The 23,209-nt window shown below is 43.2% G+C and overlaps 1 protein-coding gene across 2 annotated transcripts in view; it reads right to left on the bottom strand.

Annotated features, from left to right (window-relative positions):
• PTGER3 (prostaglandin E receptor 3) overlaps positions 1–23,209 on the bottom strand; it is a 178,584-nt gene that overhangs the window by 22,436 nt on the left and 132,939 nt on the right. The gene's annotated exons all lie outside the window — the stretch shown is intronic.

The raw sequence follows: 23,209 nt of genomic DNA, 5'->3' as shown, positions 1-23,209 counted from the left end.
AGTCCTTGGAGCCTGATACTTTTTTGTTCCCTGTGCCTCCGATTTTAAAGACTGAAATGAGACACTGACTTGCTACTACTTTCCTACAGCCACCTTCTGGTGAGGATTTAAAGGGTGTGATCCTCCTCCTCTGGGTTTCACACAAGTTACGGTACTGCCTTGGGCATTAAGACTAATTCTCCAACATCCATGGTGCCTGGAAAGGTAACAAATAAGTTGTTATCTAAGAGGGTATATGCAGGATTGAACTTTAAAGTGTCCCTGGTGTGGATAGACTATAAGCAAAACTTCTGCTCGTGTGTTTATGAGAAAAATCATATTTTGTTTTCTTTTTAAGCTCTCATCATTATTTCTTATATAGCTCTCTAACATGTACCAAGCACTTTATGTAAAATATCTCACTTAGTCTTTAGAGCAACCTGCAAGTTGATATAGTAGCCTCCAGCCCCCATTAGGCAGATGAGAAACTGAGGCTAAGAGAAGTTAAGTCAGTGACAAAAATCATAGTAGAGTTGAAACCTGTTATGTATGAGTGTTTTTATGTTACTAAGTCATTTTTTATTACTAGAAAAGAGCTATTCAAGATTATTTTGGTGCAAAATTAATACTAATTCATTTGAAATCCTTGTTTTTCTTAAGCTTAGAAGTTAGTTTATAAATTTAATTAAGATACTCATAAATCTAGCAAGTCTTATAATTACTTTGAAGGATTACTTTACAACTTAATTAAATTCTTTTAATATTCAGCCACATTTATCAATGTGATATATTTTTATTTCCTTTTTAAGTACATTGTATGACTTAACAATCTTCCCAATAACTTAAGTGATTCTTATGAATCTAATAAATTAAATTTATAGATATGGTGAACTGTAGGTTCTCTTAAACGTTCCAAGTGAAATTTCAATCTGAAATTACAAGTCTACAGCAATGAATCAATTACTCATTTTAACTTGGAATTTATAAGGTTGACCTGTTATTCTAATAGGCCTAATTTTCTTGAACAGTACAAATAATTAAACTTGAAAATAAGCACAGATTCCTAAATGCAGATATATTTAAGAGTGTTAATTTTTATTATTTTAGTTTTCTTATACAAAGCACTAAATTTTGCTCTCATTAAAAGATAAGGACACAATGATATCACCCCAATAATTTTGATGTTACTTTCCTAAAGTAATTTAAGGGGCAGCCTTCTCAGTTTTCTGGTGTTTCTTAAAAACCAGAGTTACCAACTAGACATGACTGGACCCTCATCTGTAATGCTATTGGGACACATTGAGCACTATTTACCTAAGTCCATTCTCTCTGTGGTGGACAACACTCTAAGATGACCCCAAAGATTTCTGCCCCCTGGTGCATAACATGCATAACCATCTCCCTTTGAGTTTGGGTAGAACTTGTGAATATGAATTATCACTCCTGCAATTGTTATGTTACATGGCAAAACGAGTTTCCCAGATGTAATGAATTTCCAGATGCAATGAATTTGAGTTAATCAAAAAGGGGGAAAAATTTCCTCAGTGGGCCTGATTTAATCAGGCGAGCCTTAAAATAAACAAGCAGCAGTGACAGTACTTTCCTGCTGGCCTTAGAAAGGGACCTTCAAGCCTCAACTGAGATCATAGCCCTGGATGACACCTTGGTTTCAATCTGATGAAACCCTAAGCAGAACTGGGGCGGGGGGGTGCAGCTAACTCACCCCCATAGGAACTGTGAGATAATAAATTTGTTTTGCCTTAACTTACTAAGTTTGTGGTAATTTGTTAGAAATTGATTAAAAAAACAAAACTAGAGACACCTGAGTGGCTCAGTGGTTGAGTGTCTGCCTTTGGTTCAGGGCACGATCCCGGTCCTGGGATGGAGTCCCAGGTCGGGCTTCCCTGTGAGGAGCCTGCTTCTCCCTCTGCCCGGGTTTCTGCCTCTCTCTGTGTCTCTGGTGAATAAGAAATAAAATCTTTATTAAAATAAAACAAAACTATTACATTCTCTAACTGGGGTGCTCTCACCACCTGTGTGCTTCAAGTTCAAGTTATGCAAACCTAAATCTTCTGTCTACTAACAGAGATCTGAGCCCACCCCCACCCCCCAGGCTGTTGTCCCTTGATGGAATTTTGCATCATTTGCCACCCAAGATATTTAAATATCTTCTTACCTACAAGAACACTGTCAAGTTTCTAAGTTCCTGTAGATAGGAACTTGAGGGAGCTCCTTTGTGTTTGTTATATTCTTCCTATATTTAGGCCATAACTCTCCTAAACAACACAATGACATCCCATTGAATGCTATGTATCTTTCATCATTTTGTCTAACTGTTCCAATGTCAGTTTCTGGAAAACACTAAAGTCCAAATCTGTCTGATTCTAGATTCAGACTCCTGTTCTTCCCTTTAGTAAACAAGGATAAGCCTTTTGATGAGCAGTCATGAGTCCTGAAATGATATTGAGATTCCTATTGTCCCTCATCATCCTGTGAACCTTCTAAAATTTCTCTGGCTCGTGCTTCTTGTTGGGTTCTCTCTGGTTTCCTTAACACAACAGTAATCATATTCTAACATCATCACTTCCTTAGTCGCTCAAAAATGTATAATGAGCCTTCATCAAGCGATCCTTAAGTCTACTTGTGCATTTACTCGTTAAGCTGTTCTCTTAACTATACAATGATAACTGATCCATAATACACAATACCCTGGGTCATACAAAGAGTAAAAGGTACAATCCCTATTCCATAAGCCTTTATGATCTAGTTGGAAACAAGATATGGACACAAAAAAATCCATAATTTTGTATATAGAATAATATAGGTTAAGTGATGTCACTGGTAAAAATAATTAGTGGAGGTACAGATGAGGGTAAGTCAAAAAACTTCATGGAGCAAGTGGAATTTAAGTTGATTTACTCATTGAACCAGCACATATTTAGAATTGCTGATGTGTCGGGCACCACGTTAGGCTCTGAGGGCCCAAGATAAGGCAGGGTCACCCTCTTCATCAGGCTCACATTGGAGCTGAGAGAACAAAAGCATAAGAAAAGCGTGAGGACACACACCGTGGTGAGGACACCGTGAGAAACGCCGTGTCAGTGATGTATACGATGTAAAGCAAAGCAAGTGGAGGGAGGGATTGGGCTGCCCATGAGCATGGGTGGAAGCCAGTGGTGAGGGACCATTTCAAGAGGTGACATTTTCGCAGAGCCTGGTAGCCTGAGTAACACTTGTCTTTTGTTATCCGTTTCCTATGTGCCGAGGACTGTCCCCAAGCACTTTACCCTACTGAACCTCATGTAATCCTCACCGATCAGGGATATAATGGCAGTAAAGGACCCTAAAATCATCCCATCACGTCTTGTCTTCTCCTCCACCACTGCTCCGACCAAAGCTACTCTCACCTCCCTCATACTCTGTTGGAAGCTGCTCTCTCTGCTGCTGCCATGACCTGGTCTCTTTGTGACCTTTTAAAGCCACCATCAGGTAACGTTAGTGCTCTGAGCAAGCTTTCCGACAGCTTCCCATCTTACTTGCTTTAAAACCTAAGGTCCTTAGCCCAGCTTCAAGATCCTACATCCTTTTCAAGGTCCTACAAGATCCTCAAGTCCTGCGACATCATCTCTTAACACTGGCTCCGAATCCATCACCCTACAGCCACCTCCCCCGCTCTTCGCTGCTCCTCGAACGCACCACGAGGGCTCCTTGCTGGCCTTCCCCACCTGGAACAGTCCCCCAGATGTCGGCACACCTCGCTCCCTCATTCACTCAGGTCTCTGATCCAACGTCATCTACTCAGAAATGCCCTCCTGACCAGCGTGCGGAAAACATAACCCAGTCTCCTCCACTCCCGCATCACTCCGCTTCCTAACCCTGCTCTATTGGTCATCCTGACATTACCAGATATTTTCGGTCTTCCTCAACGAGAATAAAGGCCTAGAGCCTTACACTGTTCTTTACTCTATCCCCAGTGTGCGGTCTAAGCCTGGCACTAGAAGCTCAGGAACCATTGTTGAATCTGTGGGCTCATTAGTGAATGAAATGTCTTGTCGACCGTGACACTCTGGGCCTACGGCAGGGCTGGCCTTTGGATCCAGTCTTGTCTAATTCCAGACTCCTAAGTTTTTTTTTTTTCTTTTAGGGTTTTACTTATTTATTCATGAGAGACACACAGAGAGAGGCAGAGACCCAGGCAGAGGGAGAAGCAGGCGCCCTGCAGGGAGCCCGACGTGGGACTCAATCCTGAGACCCTGGGGTCACGCCCTGAGCTGAAGGCAGATGCTCAACTGCTGAGCCCCCAGGTGCCCCCAGATTCCAAGTTTTTAAACACTGGTTATGACTAAGGAAGAAGAGAAATAGTAAGTTGACTCTGGGGAAATCTGGAGCATAGAGGATGTGAGAATGAGGGTCCTGAAGGTACAACGGGAAGATGGTTTGGGACAGATCATGAAGGATCTGGAAGTCTTCGACAAGAAGCTTACAGTTTCCCCTGTGGGCATGGAGAGAAGGCTTGCAGCTCGGCATGCAGAGCCCCTCGAAATGCTAATGGTGACAGCTTGAGACCATCTGAACTGGGGAAAGGGCATTGATCCACACTCTGATGTATATACGTGTACTTCAGACGTTTTTTTCATTTCCATTCTACAGAACACTGCAATCTGAAAGGGACCAAATGGAGAATTTAGTAAATAGATTCCTTCCTGGTATTTTTCACACCTGACTTGGTATAGACTTTTAAATGCTGAAGCTTTATGTTACGGTTGGCTCCCATCGCCAATCTCTTTTGGTGATCATTCTGCACGTTGCATGTTGGTAATCATAATTATTATACTTCTTTTTTTAATACAAATGTGTATATGTTGTTCCTAGTACCTGTCGAGGAGCATCCTTTTATTTTTACTTTATTATTATTGTTGCATGTATGTATGGTGGGGGAGTCAAGGAGAGAGGAGAGTCAGGTTTCTGAATCCATACCTCTTATTATTTCTTATGGGCAAGGAAATAATTGAAGTTGACTTCTTTTCAGTTCAATTCTAGATTCTTAATATAATAGATTTTGTTTATTGCTCTTGATACTTATTTTCCAATGAAGTCCCTGAATAATTTCTCTCTGTTTTTAAATTTCTAAAGTTTTGTTATCCTCTCTGGTGCATTAGAGAATATAAAACAGATTTTACAAATCTGTTTTACATGTGAGCTGCTTGATTTATGTCAAGCATTTTCTAGCTGGGTGGTTGTGCTGGTTTCATAATATGCCGAAGCTCATGTTCAAATACAAACTATAGACCAGTGTGTAAACAAGAGCAGAGAAATATTTTCTTTCTTCCACTGAGTAACTCAAAATAAGGGTGGGAAAAGGCAGCTTCATATGGGTTTAATCCTGGCTGGAAAGCAATGAGGCAACAACACTGTCTCTTTCATTTTGGTGGTAATCGAAGCATGCAAAGCTGTGGGTGTTGACTCTTTGAAAATCAGCAGAACTGTACCATGTATGCTGGCAGGCAGCACTCTGGCCTTTCTCCAAGTTGAGTAGGAAACAGCTCCAACCAGCCCCCTGGCTGAGCAGGAAAAGCAGCAGCATGGTTGTGCTGCAGGAGGTGCCTAAGAGGCATGAAGGGCACCGGGGAGATAGCCTTTTATGCTCTCAGGCAGATTCAAAGCTTCTAAAAAGCCACCATGTGAAGAATCAATAATAAATGCCTAGAAAGAACCACAGAGGAGGGCGGGGAAGCTCAGGCCTGGCAAAATGTATGTTGACCTTCATTTTCCAGTCAGCTTCCCAGGCTTTTAAAAATCCTTGAAGATGCTGAGAAAGGGCCATGCACTCTTCTATAGTAAGAAAGTAGGCCTTGATTTGTGTATTTTTTCATTCTGATGGAAAGACATGGGATATAGCAGTGCTGTTTTTTTTCTCATACATCTGTGCAAATGAGAAAAATGTCCTTCTTCCTTAGAGATCCCACTCCTCCCCGCCTGGCATCTTTATGCTGTAAACACCATGCATATAATTTGCAGCCATCTGAGATAGAGTGAGCTCTAGGACACTGCAAGGGTGTGGGAGGTTTGTTAGGAAAATAAAATGCTTGAGAGTTCCTGAATTTATCAGGAGTTTGAAGGAGTTTTTTTTTCCCCTTTTTGATACCACCTTCACTTAGATTTATATGCTGCTGACCTACTGTATCTAAACCTGTGCCAAATCAACCCTTTGCAACACGCAAATTAAAAAAGAAATCTAAATCTAGTGCATCAAGGGAATTTCCACTTACAGTCGTGCTTCTCCATCTTCTTGGTTTATATTTTATTTATGTTCTGTTAATGATAAATATAATCGTTTTATTTCTCTGTTGGACAAATTTAGTTTAAATACACAAAGGCGATTATTTTAATTTTAAAATTTACATATAAAGATTAACATAGCTTTATTCAGAAAAAAATTAATCACTAAAAAATAAATAAGAATCATGATACAAGCTGAATAATATATCAAATTAGTTGTTCAGATCAGGTTCCTATTCTAGGTTAGTATGTAATTATTTTTATCAAATTTATGCCCTCTAGTTTTCTTCTCACAGTGATGTCAGATGATTCCTGCTGTGATATCTTAATAAAACCTTGAACCAAGAAAGGAAAAATGTCAGATCACTAACTCCCTCTTGAAAGCCCCATGTATCTCTGAAGACTCCTTTTTAGGTTCCTTCTCTTGGGTTAGTTTGCTTTATTTACTGTTAGGACTTAACCTTCCGTTTTACTTAGTACCATACTTAGTACCTCTTCTCCTGTCCTTCATCCCTAAATGTTGCTCTTGACCTTTACTGTGTGACTGCCATAAGTTGCACATTAAGCACGTGTGAATCCTTCTTCACCTCTTTCAGAAGCTTCATTTGGTGCTTCTATGTTCTACCATTGTAGTGCAGCTCAGTTCAACAACTATCCCTTGATGAACTATTATGTATAGACCTCTAGACAAGGACTTTGGGGGACACAAAGTTGAAGGAAAGATAGACCTTGAACTCCTCATTCAATAGACAATCACAACAATGGTAACAATAACTGATATTTAACTTTTATTCAACATAGTACTAGAAGTCTTAGCCACAGCAATCAGACAAGAAAAAGAAAGAAGAGGCAAAGAAATATTGGTAAAGAAGAAATTAAGCTGTCGCTATTTGTAGATGACATGATACTAAAGATAGAAAAATCTTAACAACTCCACCAAAAACTACTAGAAGTAATAAATGAATTCAGTAAAGTGGCAGGATACAAAATTGATACCCAGAAATCAGTAACATTTCTGTACAGGAACAACAAAGTCACAGAATGAGAAATTTATAAAACAACACCATGTACAAATGCACTGAAAAGAATAAACTACACAGGGGATAAACTTAACTGAGAGGTGAAAGACCTGTACTCTGCAAACTATAAAACACTAATGAAAGAAATTGAAGATGACACAAACAAATGAGAAGATATTCCATGTTGATGGATTAGAAGAATTAGTATCATCAAAATGTCCATATCACCCAAAGCGATCTAGGGATTCAGTGTAATCCCTATCAAAATACCAACAGCATTTTTTACAAAGTAGAACAGACAATACAGAAATTTATGTGGAACTACAGAAGACCCCAAATAGCCAAAGCAATCCTGAGAAAGTCCCAGATTTCGAGATATACTACAAACTATTAATCAAAACAGTATGGTATTGGCACAAAAATAGACACATAGATCAATGGGACAGGATACAGACCCCAGATATAGCTCACATATATATGGTCAGTTAATCTTTGACAAAGGAGACAAGAATATACTATGAGGGAAAGACAGTCTTTTCAACAAATGGTGTTGGGAAAACAACAGCTGTATGTAAAAAAAATGAAACTGGACCACTTTTAACACACCCACAAAAATAAACTCAAAATGGACTAAAGACCTAAACATGAGACTTGAAACCATTAAAATCCTGGAAGAGAACATAGGCCACAATTTCTCTGACAGGCATAGCAACATTTTTCTAGATATATCTCCTGAGGCAAGGGAAACAAAAGCAAAAATAAACTATTGGCACTACACCAAAATAAAAAGCTTCTGTACAGCAAGGGAAGTCATCAACAAAGCAAAAAGACAACCTACTGAATGGGAGAAGATACTTGCAAATGACATATCTGGTAAGGGGTTAATACCCCAAATCTATACACAACTCAACACCAAAACAAGAAGCGATCTATTGAAAAATGGGCACAGGACCACTTTTTTTCCAAAGAAGACACACCGTTGGCCAACAGACAGATGTCAAGATGCCCAACATCACCAATCATCTGGGAAATGTAAATCAAAACCACAGTGACCTATCACCTCACACCTGTCAGAATGGGTAAAATCAAAAACACAAGAAGCAACAATTGTTGGCAGGGATGTGGAGAAAGGGGAGCCCTCGTGTGCTGTTGCTGGGAACGCAAGCTGGTGCAACCACTGTGGAAAACAGCATGGAGGGTCCTCAGAAACTTAAAAATAAATATTCTATGGTATGTTCTTATCATTGGTTTACCAATAAGAACCCTGAAGCTTGTAGAGGGTAAGTTGTATTCTTAAAATCAGGAAGCCAGTAAGTGGTAGATTGAACGTAAGAGGCAGGAAGTGCCAAGAGTTACCCAGAACCAGACTGAGGCCTTATCTCAACTGTGTGCTCGTGGACTGACGTGTGCACACACGTGTGTTCATTCAGTCACAAAGCAGGTTTAACATAATCAGAAAGCTGCTTCTTGGGGATTCCAAACTCACTTCCATTAGGCACTTAACTTGGCCTCATCCATGTCACATGAAGAAAGCGTGAGACAAAGTCGTACAACACACAAGCTACGAGGTGGGGTAAGAAGTCAACGAACCTTTGAAGTCAGTCCCTCTGTCCAAGCGAAGGAGGCTCTCGGTTGTGTTCAGGGGTGTGCAGGGCAGACGCCTCGGCAGGCCTCTGACCCTTGTGATGCTGTCAGACATGAAGGCTGGGCATCTGGAAAGCCTAACAGTTGGCTGCAAAAATCCCCCCTTTTCAGAGGAGTCAGGTCAGTCTTGGGCCTTTGCGGGCCTCCCCTGTTTCTGTGGGTTATCATCAGCCTGGGGGTCGTCCACCTGTGCTGGTGTCCATGACAAGGAGGCTCAGCGGTGATGGACTTGCTGCTTAGGACGCCGGGGTGCATTGCAGAGGTGCAGAGGGCCCGTGGCCAGCCGGTCTCCCCGTCAGGGGCCTCCCCACCCCAGAGGGGGCGCAAGGCCAGCCAGTCCCCTCACCTGCGCCTTCCCACCCGGAGGGGGCACACGGCCAGCTGGTGCCCTCCCTGGGCCTCCCCACCCCAGAGGGTGCATGGCCAGCCAGTCCCCATCGGGGGCCTCCCCACCCCGGAGGGGGCGCACAGCCAGCTGGTCCCCTTCGGGGCCCCCCCACTCCTTGGTGTCTTTGGATCCGAGGCCTGGAACCGCCAGCAGCCGGCCCTCTGTCCATCGCTCAGTGATTGTGTAACCAAGACCGGAGACACGATCATCCAAAAATGATTTGTTTGATCTGAGACTGCATTTCCTGTGATCCCCTTTTGCTATGAACACAGTCGCCCACGAAGGCAGATGTTACCCCGACTTACAGTTAGAGGCGGATAAAGCAGCCAGAACTGTCTCCGTGGGCTTGACCCTCCTGCCCCCGCTGCCTGCTGCCCTTGGGAGAGGGCTCTCCTCCCTAACCTACAGCAGCAGATCTTGAGAAAGAAACAAACCAGAAAAAACAAAAAACAAAAAACAAAAACAAACAAAAAAACTAAAAACCCAAAACCCTCCAGCGTTCAGATACGGGAACCCAGAGGATGCACAGGGTCGCGGGGTCGCGGGGTCGCAGGGTGGGCGCCGCACAAGCTGCTCGGGCCCCTGGCCCTGGGCAGCCACAGGAAGGGATGATGCTCGGTTATGCCAGGGTGAGGTCACCGGCCCTGGTCCCCTAAGGGCCCAATGGGGCTTAGCACAAGTTCCTATAATTTGGAGAACCGAGTCAGAGAGAGCCCTATGCTCGGAGGCTCAGAAAGGGACTCCTGAGGTCGCCCTTGCACGTGGGGGCACCGCGTGCCCAGGGGATGCCACCCAAACTGGAAAGGCAAATCCAGAATGGGTCTGCGGCCTAGACTCCCTGTAGGCCAGATGCCTCTGTATATCATCCTCTGAATAAGCATCGTGGAACCACTTATGACATGCCCTGGTGTCACCTCCCCAGAGGTCAGGCAGCAAAACAGGGAGCTCCAGGGGGAGGAGGAAGCCTGGAGGCCAAGGGACCTGCAGGCTCACCTCCTCCTGTGGCTCACCGAGCCCCGAGCCCCCAGCCGCTGGCCTGTGCACAGGCCGACCTGAGGTGGGCCACACAGCAGCAGGTGTCGGGGCTCCCCAGCAGGCCCCTGGCGCTCTGCTAGGCCGCATCTTTTCCGGGGACCTTGTGACTTCCTGACGCACCGGGACTCCCTGCCCCGACAGGTGCCTCCCCCGGGGGTGTCCGGAGCACACAGGAGCCACCCTTGTCACGGAGGCCCAGCCCCTGAGTCCCCGTGTCCCTGTCGAGGGGGGGTGGGGGGGGCAGATGCCTTCTACGTGACCCAGGGCTCTTCCCTGAATAGTCAGGACTTGTCCATGAATGGATAGAAGTTTACCATACAAGCTGTTCTCACAAGTCAGGAAAGATTCCTTTGAAAACTCCTGCCAAGATGAGATTCTCTGAATGTTCCCAACCCAGTGTGTTCCCTGTTGGGAACACGAGCCACCGGCAAAGTTCCTTTGTTGGTGCTTTCCCTGATATTTTAATTATATTCTCCAAATTCCACCCAACATTTTCTTTGACCCAATGATTATCCTCTTAAGGTAAAAATGCCCACGTAGTAGTGGAATTTACGTGTATCGTTGGTCTTACTCCAAAATGGAATCACAAAGGCCAAGAAGCACATTTTGCTTCTAGTCGGAATGGAAAGTAACCTTTAGAAGGGCCTGATAAATTGGATTTCTTACGTAGTTTTCTGATAATCATCAGTTTGACTCTGTTAAGTACCAAGTGGCATTTTGAGCCTGCAAGTCGGCCAGAGAACTACGTCGAATTCCCCGCGTCCTAGGCGACCTTGAACACCTCAGCGCATTTCCGTAGCCTTCTGTTTGTCTGATAAGGAGCATGTTTAGTTATTTTCTGCTCTTGTCAAAGGCACAGTCATCATGTCTTTCAAAAAATGGGTTACGTAATTCGTTTAACCCATAGAAGAACGTTAATTTTAAAAATTCCATGAATTTTCAAATTCCTGTGGCGTTTGGATCAAGGCTCACTTTTAGGCAAAAGAACATTCAAGGTCCTCTTTGCTTCTTGAAACCCCTTCCTTGGGAGCCACCCTTATCCCCACCAGAGATAGTCTGATCCCCCTGACAGTCTTACGGAAGAGATGTTATTAATTCTACATTATTAATGATGAGAATGAGACTCGAGGAACCTAAATACTGGGCCCCAGGTGATGCAACTGTAAAGTGGCCCAGGCAAGGGTCAAACTGTAGGTCTGACACCAAGTCTAATCTTTTTACCTACAGCATGACTTTCTTAGCATTCCCTTCTTTTTCTCCCCCCAAAAGTTCTCTCTTGACATTTCAACTCTGAGGCTCCCACAACCCCATAGTGAGAGGTCAGGATTCTTTTTTTTTTTTTTCAAAGATTTTATTTATTTATTCATGAGAGACACACAGAGAGAGGCAGAGACACAGGCAGAGGAAGAAGCAGGTTCCCTGTGGGGATCCTGATGCGGGACTCGATCCTGGGACCCCGGGGTCACGCCCTGAGCCAAAGGCAGACGCTCCACTGCTGAGCCATCCAGGCGTCCTGAGAGGTCAGAATTCTGACAAAGAGATGACATATAGAGGAAATGACCAAATAATATACAAGCCATGATCTTTACCTATCCTTTTGTTATTTTCTCAAAACTATTTGGTGGTTGACAGTTCGCCCTCCAGGTGTACAGTTGATAGTACTAGGCCAGCCTGTCGCTGGGCGTGAATAGCAAGGCTAATCATCCAAGGTGCAATGATGCTTACCCCAGCCCGGTGGGTTGCCAGGGCAGGTGACCTGATACAGTGGAGACGTGGGCGTCCTACAGAACCGAGGTCAGGCTGCTGCATGGGGCCAAGGACACAAGTTCAATTATTTGAGCTCATCTATAAAATGAAGGCAGGGGCACCTGAGTGGCTCAGCCAGTTAAGCATTTGCCCTTGGCTCAGGTCATGATCTTGGGGTCCTGGGATAGAGCCCGTGCTGGGCTCCCCGCTCAGTGAGGAGCCTGCTGCTCCCCCTCCCTGCCCCTCCATCCCGCTCACGCTGTCTCTCTCTCTCTCTCTCTCTCTCAAATAAATAAATAAAATCTTTTAAAAAATGAAGGTGGAGATTTTTTTTTTAACACATAGTAGCTATTATAGTTATGGAGTCATTTCGTGACAACCTTTTTTTTTTTTTATATTAGTTCTGTATTGTTTATGGGCAGACATTATAAAGGAAGTTTCCAATCCCTGGAAGAAAAGGATATTTCTTTTCGTTTTTTAAAACTTAAATTCAATTAGCCAACGTATAGTACATCATTAGGTTCAGATGTGGGGTGCAATATTGTGGCGATCTGATACACAGCAGGGATTGGTCTCCTCTTTTTTTCTTTTTTAACTATCCATTGAATAAATGTGTGGGTGAATAAATGAGTGGATGAATTCCCAGTTAGATGTTTTTCAGACCCATCTGAGCAATGGACATGTGGCAGTTATCCATGCACTTAAGCATGATTTGCTAAAACACACCCCATTGTCCCTAATCTTCTCTGTGTAGCTTGCCTAGGAGGAGAAAGGAAGGGAGAAAGAGTTTGCAAAACCCATGAGAGAAGAGGACTGTTTAAGGAACCAAATACAAGATGCCACGGATTTGGGGTTCCTACCTCCAACCTTCTGAGAAACATGAACCTTCATCAGATCCATGGACAGACGAGTATTTAATCCTTATATTTTATACCAAGAGCACCCCGAGTTTTACCCCTATTCAAACCACAGGGAAAGAAATCCATCAAGCATCCATGTTTAATGTTTCAAGCCATGCATTGAGATTTTTTTCTCAGGTTTGGCTCAGAAACAGCTAAGTGTTGCTCCTATTTGTACTCTGCTATCTTGAGGAGAATCTGGAAGTCTCCAATCCCATAGGCAGGCTTGACTAATCAGAATGACTAATCAGAAACCTTAGGAGAAAGGTTCCACTGTGTGAGATATCATAAAATCTCAATATTGGATGGGATTTTAAGGTAATCCAGGCTTGGAGAGTTCAAGAACTAGTAAAATTTCAAAAAGCAAATCAAAATAAAAATAAAAACAGATAACTGACCTAGGATGGCTACATTGATTCCTGTAGGGCCGCCATAACAAATCAGCACCAACTAGGAGGCTTAGGTAACAGAAATCTATTGTCTTGAGGTTTTGGAGGCTAGAAACAGAGACCAAGACGTGCCCATATTTGGTTCCTTCTGAGGGCTGTGCAGGGAAATCTGTTCCATGCCCCTCCCCTCTCTTCCGGTGGTTTGCTGGCCTTCTTTGACATTCCCTGGCTTGTAGCTGGCATCCTCCCAGGATCTTTACTTCACCTTTCCTTTGTATGCCTCTGTCTCTGTGTCCCAATTTCCCCTTTTCATAAGGACACAGTCATACTGGATTAGGGCCCACCCTGATGCCTTCATCTTAACTTGATCATCTGCAAAGACCCTGTTTCTAAGTAAGGACACGTTCACAGGTCCCGGGAATTAAAATCTCAACATCCTTTAGGGGATGAAATTCAACCCCTGACCATGACAAACTTGTAGTTTAATTAAAGAATTAAAAAAAAAAAAACACCAAAAACAAAACCCTGCAGTCTATTATCTTCATCTTTTCAAATAGAAGACATTTTAACACCAAAACTTTTAGGAATGTTGTCATCTCACTACAAAGGGGAGTCTTTTCCCTGGAAAAGCAAGCGCAGCCTTCTGCCAAGTAACCTGAGAGCGCAGACGGCGCGGCTCTCGCTTCCTAGTCGTGCTCTGCTTTACGGGCACTTGGTCACAGACCATAGGGATCTGCGGAAAGAGTCTCCTTGGCCCCTTCCTTGGTCTAGTGCAAGGGCTTGGGCGCTGCACGAAGGCCCTCTGTGAATGCAGCCAGAGTTCTGAGACTCTCATTCTCTTATAGGACGATGAATACAAGCAAAACAGGCCGTGAGGAGAATGCGGTGCCAACTGATGTCCCCGTACTGTGCCCACATTCTGTGGGACCCGGCTCCTTCCCTGGTCCCTGTGTTTTCTTCCTCACGTATGCTGCGAGCTGTTTCTGTGAAGCAAACTTGTTTTTGTGAAGTCTCACTGCAGGGACTGAACTCCATACTAAAGCATCTTTGCAGCATCTGGAATCCAAATTTCAGCTTTGCCTCTCCCAGCCTGGATTCAAAGTGATACTGACTCAGTCAGCCATTTGCTTGGATTTTTCATGAACGATTTTATAGTTGCGTGAAATGAGGAGTAACTGCTATTCAAGGGCAATGATTGATCATAAGCGACCACTTGAGTCCTGGAAGACGTGTCTTATTTAGGGATAGGGACCAGCTTGCTCAAACCTTTAGGACACTAAGCACCTAGTTAACCTTGGGTGGTCGGCCTCGCTATTCACGCCCAGCAACAGACTCACCTAGAAGGCCCGGTACACATGGAGGGTGAGCTGTCAACTATCAAGTAGTTTTGAGAAAATAAAAAAAAAAAAGAATAGGTAAAGATCGTGGCCTATCTATTATTTGGTCACTTTTCCTTTTTGTCATTCCTTTGTCAGAATTCTGACCTCTCACTCTGGGGTTGTGGGAGTCTTCAGGGTGGAAATGTCAAGAGGGAACTTCCAGACTTCCTGGTCTCCATCTTCACTCAGCCAGCCTCTCAACACTTAGATTTTCCATTGCACAACTTCTGTTTGTTTGTTTGTTTTGCATTTATTGAAATGCTGAGCTATTTTGGATATCAGTGTGTGTCTGTATTTGATATTCCCTCCGTGAAAGATCATCTGGTCTTCAAAGGAAATACCATATCTCCGAGCTCCGAGTCCTAACCCCGTTGCTAAGAAGATAGACCGTCTTGGTTATATCAAGTAGATCTATTTGAACCTCCATTTCCTCATCGATACAAAAAGAGGACAGTGGGGAGATACCCTGATACGTGTGTATGTAGTGTGTCCTAGGCATCGCTGTCCTTTGCTGTCTCTGGAGGTGCCCAGTTGAGGCTTGTGGCCAGATTTACTCATGTGAGGGCTACTCAGTTATCAAAGCAGACGACCCTCACATCCCTGCTGGGCAACCTTGGTGGACACTGCTGAGTGAAGACTCAGGCGACCCTGACTGCTGCCTAACCTCATCCTCTTGTTTCTCTCTTCTCCCTTTCGGTTGCCATCGAGCCAGAAGCACTGCTCCAGAACGAGTAGACTCTTCTCCCCATCCTCCTCATCTTTACAGACACCATTCCATCTCCCCAGAGTACCCGTATGCTTCCTGCCCCCTTGACCAACCCTCACCTCCTCGGGGAAGCCTTCCCGACCACCAGTCTGCTATCAGAATCTGTGCAGCTGCTGGAGCTTTTTTTTTTTTTTAAGATTTATTTATTTATTTTTTCATGATAGACAGAGAGAGAGAGAGAGAGGCAGAGACACAGGAGGAGGGAGAAGCAGGCCCCATGCTGGGAGCCCGATGAGGGATTCGATCCCGGGACCCAGGATCATGCCCTGGGCCAAAGGCAGGCACCAAACTGCTGAGCCACCCAGGGATCCCAGCTGCTGTAGCTTTTATTTATTTATTTATTTATTTATTTATTTTTTTGCTGTAGCTTTTAAAACTATTTTCACCTCCGCATTCTAACTGTACCATGTAGAAAGATCGCACTAGAGTGGTTGTGAGCATAGCGTCTTGTTTCAGACTGCCTCCGTGTGCAATCATCACCGTGCCACTAATTAGCCGTACGCCTTGGACAAATTATATTCCTGCACCTCAGGGTCCTCATCTGTTGAATGAGGATAATAATAGTACTTATCTCCTGGTACGTTTTTAAGGATTGATGAGTTAACGTACGAAACCACATAGAAGAGCGAACGTGTTATTGAGGTAACGCTATCCGCTAGTACCATCCCAGATTCCTGTTTCCCTTCAGGGTTCCAAAAAAAGGAAAGAACTAATTTGCTATAACATCAGAGTTGTAAAGTCTTACGATCTCCCTTTCTTTGCATCTCTGAATGTCTCCCCTTCCATCACCCGCTTCACACCTCAGCATCCTCTCTCTCCTTGAATTGTCTGATACAATGATGTTCACCTGTTCTGGTGAACGTGATGCACCAAGAATCGGGCCATTCCTATGTAAGAGGAGAGGGAGGATTTGTGTTGGAAAGGTTAAAAGACCTAATATGTGTGACAATGCCCCGGGATGAATATGGCCTGGTGGGGTCATGTGGATCGTTCATGAAATGCTCGCTCAATGCCTTGCCTGTCCTGTACCCAGCCCGTCCCACCAGCTCCTGAGGAGACAGTCCTTGCCTGCACGCTGTTCGCTGGTTAGTAGGGGATACGGACGACTCTACGTCGGTTGGGAGGTGATGTGATTGATCAGTTGTGATGAAGAAGAAAACCAGCTGCTGTGGGAACCCGCAGCGCATATAACTCCCCCCCATACTACGAGAAGGCTTCCTGAGGAAAGGGCGAGGCTCAGTCTCAAAGGCTGAATCGGGGTCGGTCTTAGAAGGAAGAAGTTCTCCTCCAGACTAAAGGATAATCACATGGGAGAAGACACAGGGGCCCAGGGCACTGCTGTGTTTTGGAACTACTGCAAGAGTTTCCGAGTGACTGCTGAGCGGGAAGAGATAAGCATAGACCAGATTATAAAGGGCTTTTATGCTTCTGCCTGGATTTTATCCTGCAGGCAATGGGAAGCGTCTCAAGAGTTAGGTAAAGAATTAACAGTGCCAGACCTGGGTTTATACTGGCTGTAGTGGGAACGATAAGTTGCCGGGCACTGCGGCTCCAAACAGGAGTTTGCAGGGTTATTGCAATAACCTCCATGAAACAAAAGCTTAAGGACCTGAACTAAGGGATGCAGATGAAAGGACCAGAGAAGGGACACCTGGGTGGCTCAGTGGGTTAGGTGTCCACCTTAGGCTCAGGTCATGATCCCAGGATCCTAGGATCAAGCCCCATGTCAGGCTCCCTGCTCAGCTGGTTCTTCCCCTGCCTGTGATCTCTTTCTCATTTTCTCTCTCAATTAAGCAAATAAGATCTAAAAAAAAAAAAAAAAAAAAAGAAGGAAAGACCAGAGGGAAAAAAATAGTAAAACTAAATAACCTGGGAGAGAAATGACACAAAATTTATACCAATTGTTTTGGGGATGTAACTGTATGTCTTTCAGTGATTTGATGTTGGTCTCCTCAACATTTCAATAGACTTTCTAGATGCCATGACTGTAATGATAGGAATTTTGAGTATATCCAAGGTGATCTTTGAGCAGTTAGGACTTTGGAGGACACCTCACCCACATCTCTGTGGGCAACAGTCTTTCCCATGGGGGTGCACCCTTGGGTTACAAAAATAACCCAAAGCTGTCAATTTTATTCCTAATTTTCTTCGGCATGTTTCTTTAGATACAGAGCCTGTTGCAGATTAACTTTAATTTTATTTCTTACTTTGCAGACCTCTGTCCCTACTTCTCTGCTGGATCACTGCCAAACCCCAAGCTCCTATCATGCACAGTAGCTATTTCCTTCTCTGTGGCAAGCAGGCTGCTAGAGTTGAGGGGAGAAGGAGATGTTCTCTGCTATATATATAACATGGCTGATGTTGAAGTGCGCTGCTTTGTATCCTCATCCTGAGTGTCAGCCTCTTACACTGTGCAGGAGCCAATGACTGAGTGTCCACAGCTCTGAGCAATGCTAAGTGTAGATTGAATCACAAGAGACTCCTTCAGTTTGCTTTTATATCCTTTTGGCTGACAATTTTATTTTATTTTTTTTAATTTTTATTTATTATTTATGATAGTCACACAGAGAGAGAGAGAGAGAGAGAGGCAGAGACATAGACAGAGGGAGAAGCAGGCTCCATGCACCGGGAGCCCGACGTGGGATTCGATCCCGGGTCTCCAGGATCGCGCCCTGGGCCAAAGGCAGGCGCTAAACCACTGCGCCACCCAGGGATCCCTGGCTTATAATTTTATATTGTAATTGTACATAAATGTAGACTGAGGGAGGAAAGAGATTCCGAACACATTGCATTAAGCATTTCTTTTAAGATCCTATTTGTTGTCCTGTCTGAGGTGAGACACAAAGTGTTCTGCATGCAGTCTGGTGCACACATTAACATGAGAATCACCAGGATGCCCGGGGGGCTCAGTGGTTTAGCCTCTGCCTGCAGTTCAGGATGTGATCCTGGGATCCTGGGATCGAGTCCCACATCAGGCTCCTCACAGGGAGCTGCTTCTCCTGCTGCCTGTGTCTCTGCCTCTCTTTCTCTCTTTGTGTCTCTCACAAATAAATAAAATATTTTTTTAAAAAATGGGAATTGCCTTCCAGCCTATATTTCAATTTCAAGATAAGAGAGCAAGAGTGAGAGACACAGCACAGCCTGTAGGGGACCACTGCCATAAGGAATTTTGTGCACTCCATGAGGGGTGGCGAGCCTATCCTGGGAGGTGACTATAATACATGAATCAATTTATCTTGGATAAGCCTCTCTAAACCCAAGTGACAAAATGGTGATGTTCTGGACTTGAGTGTTTTGATACCTATTTGTTGCAAAACATATGTTGGGCCAGTGGGAGAAAACATAGAAGTAGCTTTGATGCAGTTAATGATATATACCAGGAATTATAGTCTAGTGAAGTTCAAACCAACTTTTCTTGGGAGAAACATTGACATATGGGATGAGACTGATGCCCAAGATTCTGGGGAAGGATTTACAGATAAAATTGAGGGAAAAGGGCCTAAAAGTTTCCTTGGCAATCCCCAGAGATCTCACCTTGAGCTTGGAGTTTAAGTGCTAGAATTGAAACTTGAAACACTGGCAGATGTTGATTTTTGGAGATGATAGCTTTGGAGTGTGGTAGCTTTCTATCTTGTTATTCAAATCCGCATAGACCTGAGTAGAGTTTAAATTCCCAAAGTAGGATTGGAGGAGCCATAGGACAATGAGTAGTCACCAGCATTGCTATCCTATGGAGGGATATCATGCAGAACAGGGATTGTGAAAGGCACTGGTTTTGACCAAGACTTTCATTCTAGATATTCTGGTAGTAAAAGACAGATTATTTCAAGTAGAAAATCACAAAATTGAACAGCTGTTATAGTAGGAAAGAGAAATCAGAGGTATCCGTGGTCTATTGAAATTTTGCCAGTTCCCAAGACAGATATTTGCATTCATTGATTCATGGAACATTGTTTGACTATCTATTGTGTACCAGACACTGTGCTGGCAACGTGACTAGTGGGCAACAGATGGTTTCTACCTCCACAGGATTTACAGTCCAAGAAATATGTGAGTCTAACTCCTATTCAAGTTAGGAGTATCTGAGAAGTGCTCACTTCAAAAGGAAAATCTTTAAACAGATCATGAAGCCGAGTGTGTACACACCACATGCAGCATTGGTAGTATTCAGGAAATGGGACAACATTCAATCATCTGTTTACTTTTTCCCAAACCTAATTTTGGATTTTGAATCTAAGACTGAAAAGGGATTTAGCCATAAAAAGGATGAGAAAAAATAAATAGAAAAACAAATATAATGAACTTCAAAAAGATAAAACCTAAGTCAAAGAGCAGAGCTGAGATCTGCGTAGAATGCAGACTCACAGCGTCTATCTGCCTTCCCCTCCCTCATACGAAGCGTTTACTGAAATAAGATGCTGTAAGAAATATCATTTATCAATGACAAGAAAACTATAGACTCCATCAAAGAAAGATACTTCAATAAAAGAAACCCTAGAACATACTACAAAATTTAATTTAATTCAATTTAATTTAAATTGAATTTTTTCTTCAATAAAAGAAACCCTAGAACATACTACAAAATTTAATAAAATTTTAAACTAACAAATGAGAAAAGCAGGAAAAGGGACACATACATCTATTTTACTAAAGAATAATAATGGTAATAACAAACCAAATAAAGAGAATAAGACGAATGTAGTGACATGATCTGCACCGCTGAAAGGGAGATAAGACTCCAGGGCCTTATTCCAGGACCCCACATGGTCGTAGACTGAGGAACCTGAGAAAAGTGTTATCCAGCGTGCCCTGTGGTTCAGCACCTTGGTGAGAATCTGCTTGTGCCTGGTCAGGAGCCGCATGTAGTGAGCAGCACGAAGGACAATGAGTCACCCTCTGTATCCCGAAGACATAACAACAACGAGTTCAATCTACTGGGAAAGCAGGCAGGTGCTCAGCTCTAGAGGGAAAGTCCAACCTGTGGTAAATGCTAAAAGCAAAGTTGGGAAGCTAAGAAATCCAGCAAATTTGGAAAGAAAAGAAGGAGAAGGGTTTGTTTTTTGTTTTTTGTTTTGTTTTGTTTTGTTTTGTTTTGTTTTATAATCAGCAGATTCTTCACAGGAGAAGACAATAGTGATAAGGTCCAGAAAGAGAGGGAAGGGAAGCAACAGTAACAAGCCTACGTAAACGCACAGCGATAAGAAAGTATGGGAGATATTCAGGAAATGGCTGCAAGTTCTGTGCAGTTGTTTGGAGGATGAGCAGGAGTGACTTACGGAATGGAGATCTTATTTACCACATAAAAGATTGGGAATTTAAATTTTTTGGCAATCAGCAGTTAATGAATCAGAGAGTGGCCTATTTAGTTTAAGAGAAATACTTGTAGTGTCTATAGTGCTTTGAATGGTGGCTCCCAAAAAGACATGTTCAGGTCCTAATTCCTGAAACCTATGAATGTGACCTTATTTAGAAAAGGGTTCTTGGCATATGTCATGCAGTCAAGGATTTTGAGATGAGAAGATCATGCTGAATTATCTGGATGGGTCCTAAATCCAATGACGAATATTCTTAAAAAAGAAGGTAGAGGGGTAGCCACAGAGACAGACACAGAGGAGAGAAGGTGAGGGAAAGGCAGAGACTGGAGTGATGTGGCCACAAACCAAAGAACACCAAGGAATGCCGGCAGCCACTAGAAGCTGGAAGAGGATTCTCTCCTAAAATCTTCAGAGGGGGGTTGGCCTCACTGACACCTTAATTTCAGACTTCTAGGCTCCTGAACTGGAAGAGAATAATTTTCTATAGTTTTAAGCCCCTGGTTGTGGGAAACTAACACAACACTTCAAAACTAACCATTACAAGTGAAATAGTAACGACTTGCTTTAAGTATAGTGCCTTCAATATACAAACCTCTTTTCTACACATTATATTATTTTCATGGTAAAACGCTGAGGTGGTCCTATTATTTTCCCCATTTTATTGTTGAACCTGAGCTCCAGAGAAATAAATTCACAACCTTAAGGTGTCCAACATGCACCCTCAACTCTGTTTTTACTACTAACCTATGTGGCTTTAGTAATGAATCAGTCATCACAGCCACCCCTCCTCCTCATCCCAACGTGGCTGGTAGCTCCAAATGGCATCTAAGTAGCTCTTGAAGTCCTGGGCTAGAGATTCAACCAAAGGAGGCAGGAAAGAGATGGAGGGATCCAAAAGGGACCAAGATTAGGAGGTTCTAAATAAGGATTAAAAACAGTAGGGTGGGGGATCCCTGGGTGGCGCAGCGGTTTGGCGCCTGCCTTTGGCCCAGGGCGCGATCCTGGAGACCCGGGATCGATTCCCACGTCAGGCTCCCGGTGCATGGAGCCTGCTTCTCCCTCTGCCTGTGTCTCTGCCTCTCTCTCTCTCTCTGTGACTATCATAAATAAATAAAAATTAAAAAAAAAACATATAAATTACTATTCTGCTTTCCACTAAATTAAAAAAAAAAAAACAGTAGGGTGGTCCTCTTCAAATTTTCGTGGGTTTCAGCTATGGACTCTGTTGTATTAAGATTTTTAAACTCCTTGAGTCCCTGTTTCCCATTCCAGAAAAATTCACATACGAATTTCTAACTGGATTGGTTTAAGGAGTAAACAAACTGTGTATTTAAAAAAAAAAAAAAAAACACTTTGCAAACTGTAAGGCCACAGCATAAATGTTAGGTAATTATGAGGCTGAAAACAGAATGGTGTACTGCTCTGGTTCAGACTCAATTGCTCATTAGTATCACTGGGGGAACTTTTAAAACTTGCTGATGCCTAGATTCTTCCCCAGAAGTACTAAATCAGGATCTCTCTGTGTGGGCCTCGGGCATCATTACTTTTTAAAATCATCTTAAATTATTCTTATATATGCTGCCAGTTTTGAGGACTCCTGCTGGGAAAAGATGAGCTCTGGGGTCAAACTTATCCAGGCATAAATTCTATATAATAACTTTATAAATCACTGCTTATAATTGTGTTATAAGTAAGTTGCTTAACCTCTCCAAATCTATGTTTTTTTCGGCCTTCAAACAGAAGAATACTTAGCTCTTAATGTTGCTTTAAGAATTGAATTAAATGTATGTACGAATGGGATAGTTGGTTCAGGTTACTTTGATTTCCCTCATCCCTTTCACACCAATAAAAGCAATGGAAAACTAAAAGGGAAGAGGAGAATAAGGGAGTTACACTTAGCACGTGATACATATTTCCAAAAATTAACCCCAAGTTGCATTTTCTCAATGTGAAGTGAAGTCATATAGAGATGTGGTTCTTGTGTTATAAATGCAGACGTCAGTATATGAAAACATCACCCAGAGCTGTTTCTTATAAAAGTAATAGGTTCCCAGAGGTTATAATAATTCACATTAACTGTGAAACCAAGTCTTTCTTCATTAATCAATGCCGTAGGAAGGTGCCAGCTATTTCCTGTGCTTAGCAAGTCGATTAGATTAGAGTCACAAGACAGCACTTTTATTGCCAAGGGCATTTATGGTCATTGAATGTTAGGTCACCTGTAAGAACCAAATGTCATCTGCTCACCAATAGTGGAGGTATTCAAAAATTAGTAGTGAGATGGGGTGATGGTCACAGCTTTTGCTGTTATTTTTATTTTAGTTTTGGAAAATCTCTGTACTGCAAGGCATCCTAGAGTCCAAACTGGCGT

The sequence above is a fragment of the Canis lupus genome, chromosome 6, assembly GCF_011100685.1.
Source record: "Canis lupus familiaris isolate Mischka breed German Shepherd chromosome 6, alternate assembly UU_Cfam_GSD_1.0, whole genome shotgun sequence".
NCBI classification, from domain to species: Eukaryota; Metazoa; Chordata; class Mammalia; order Carnivora; family Canidae; genus Canis; species Canis lupus.
This window is presented reverse-complemented; position numbering and strand designations above follow the sequence as displayed.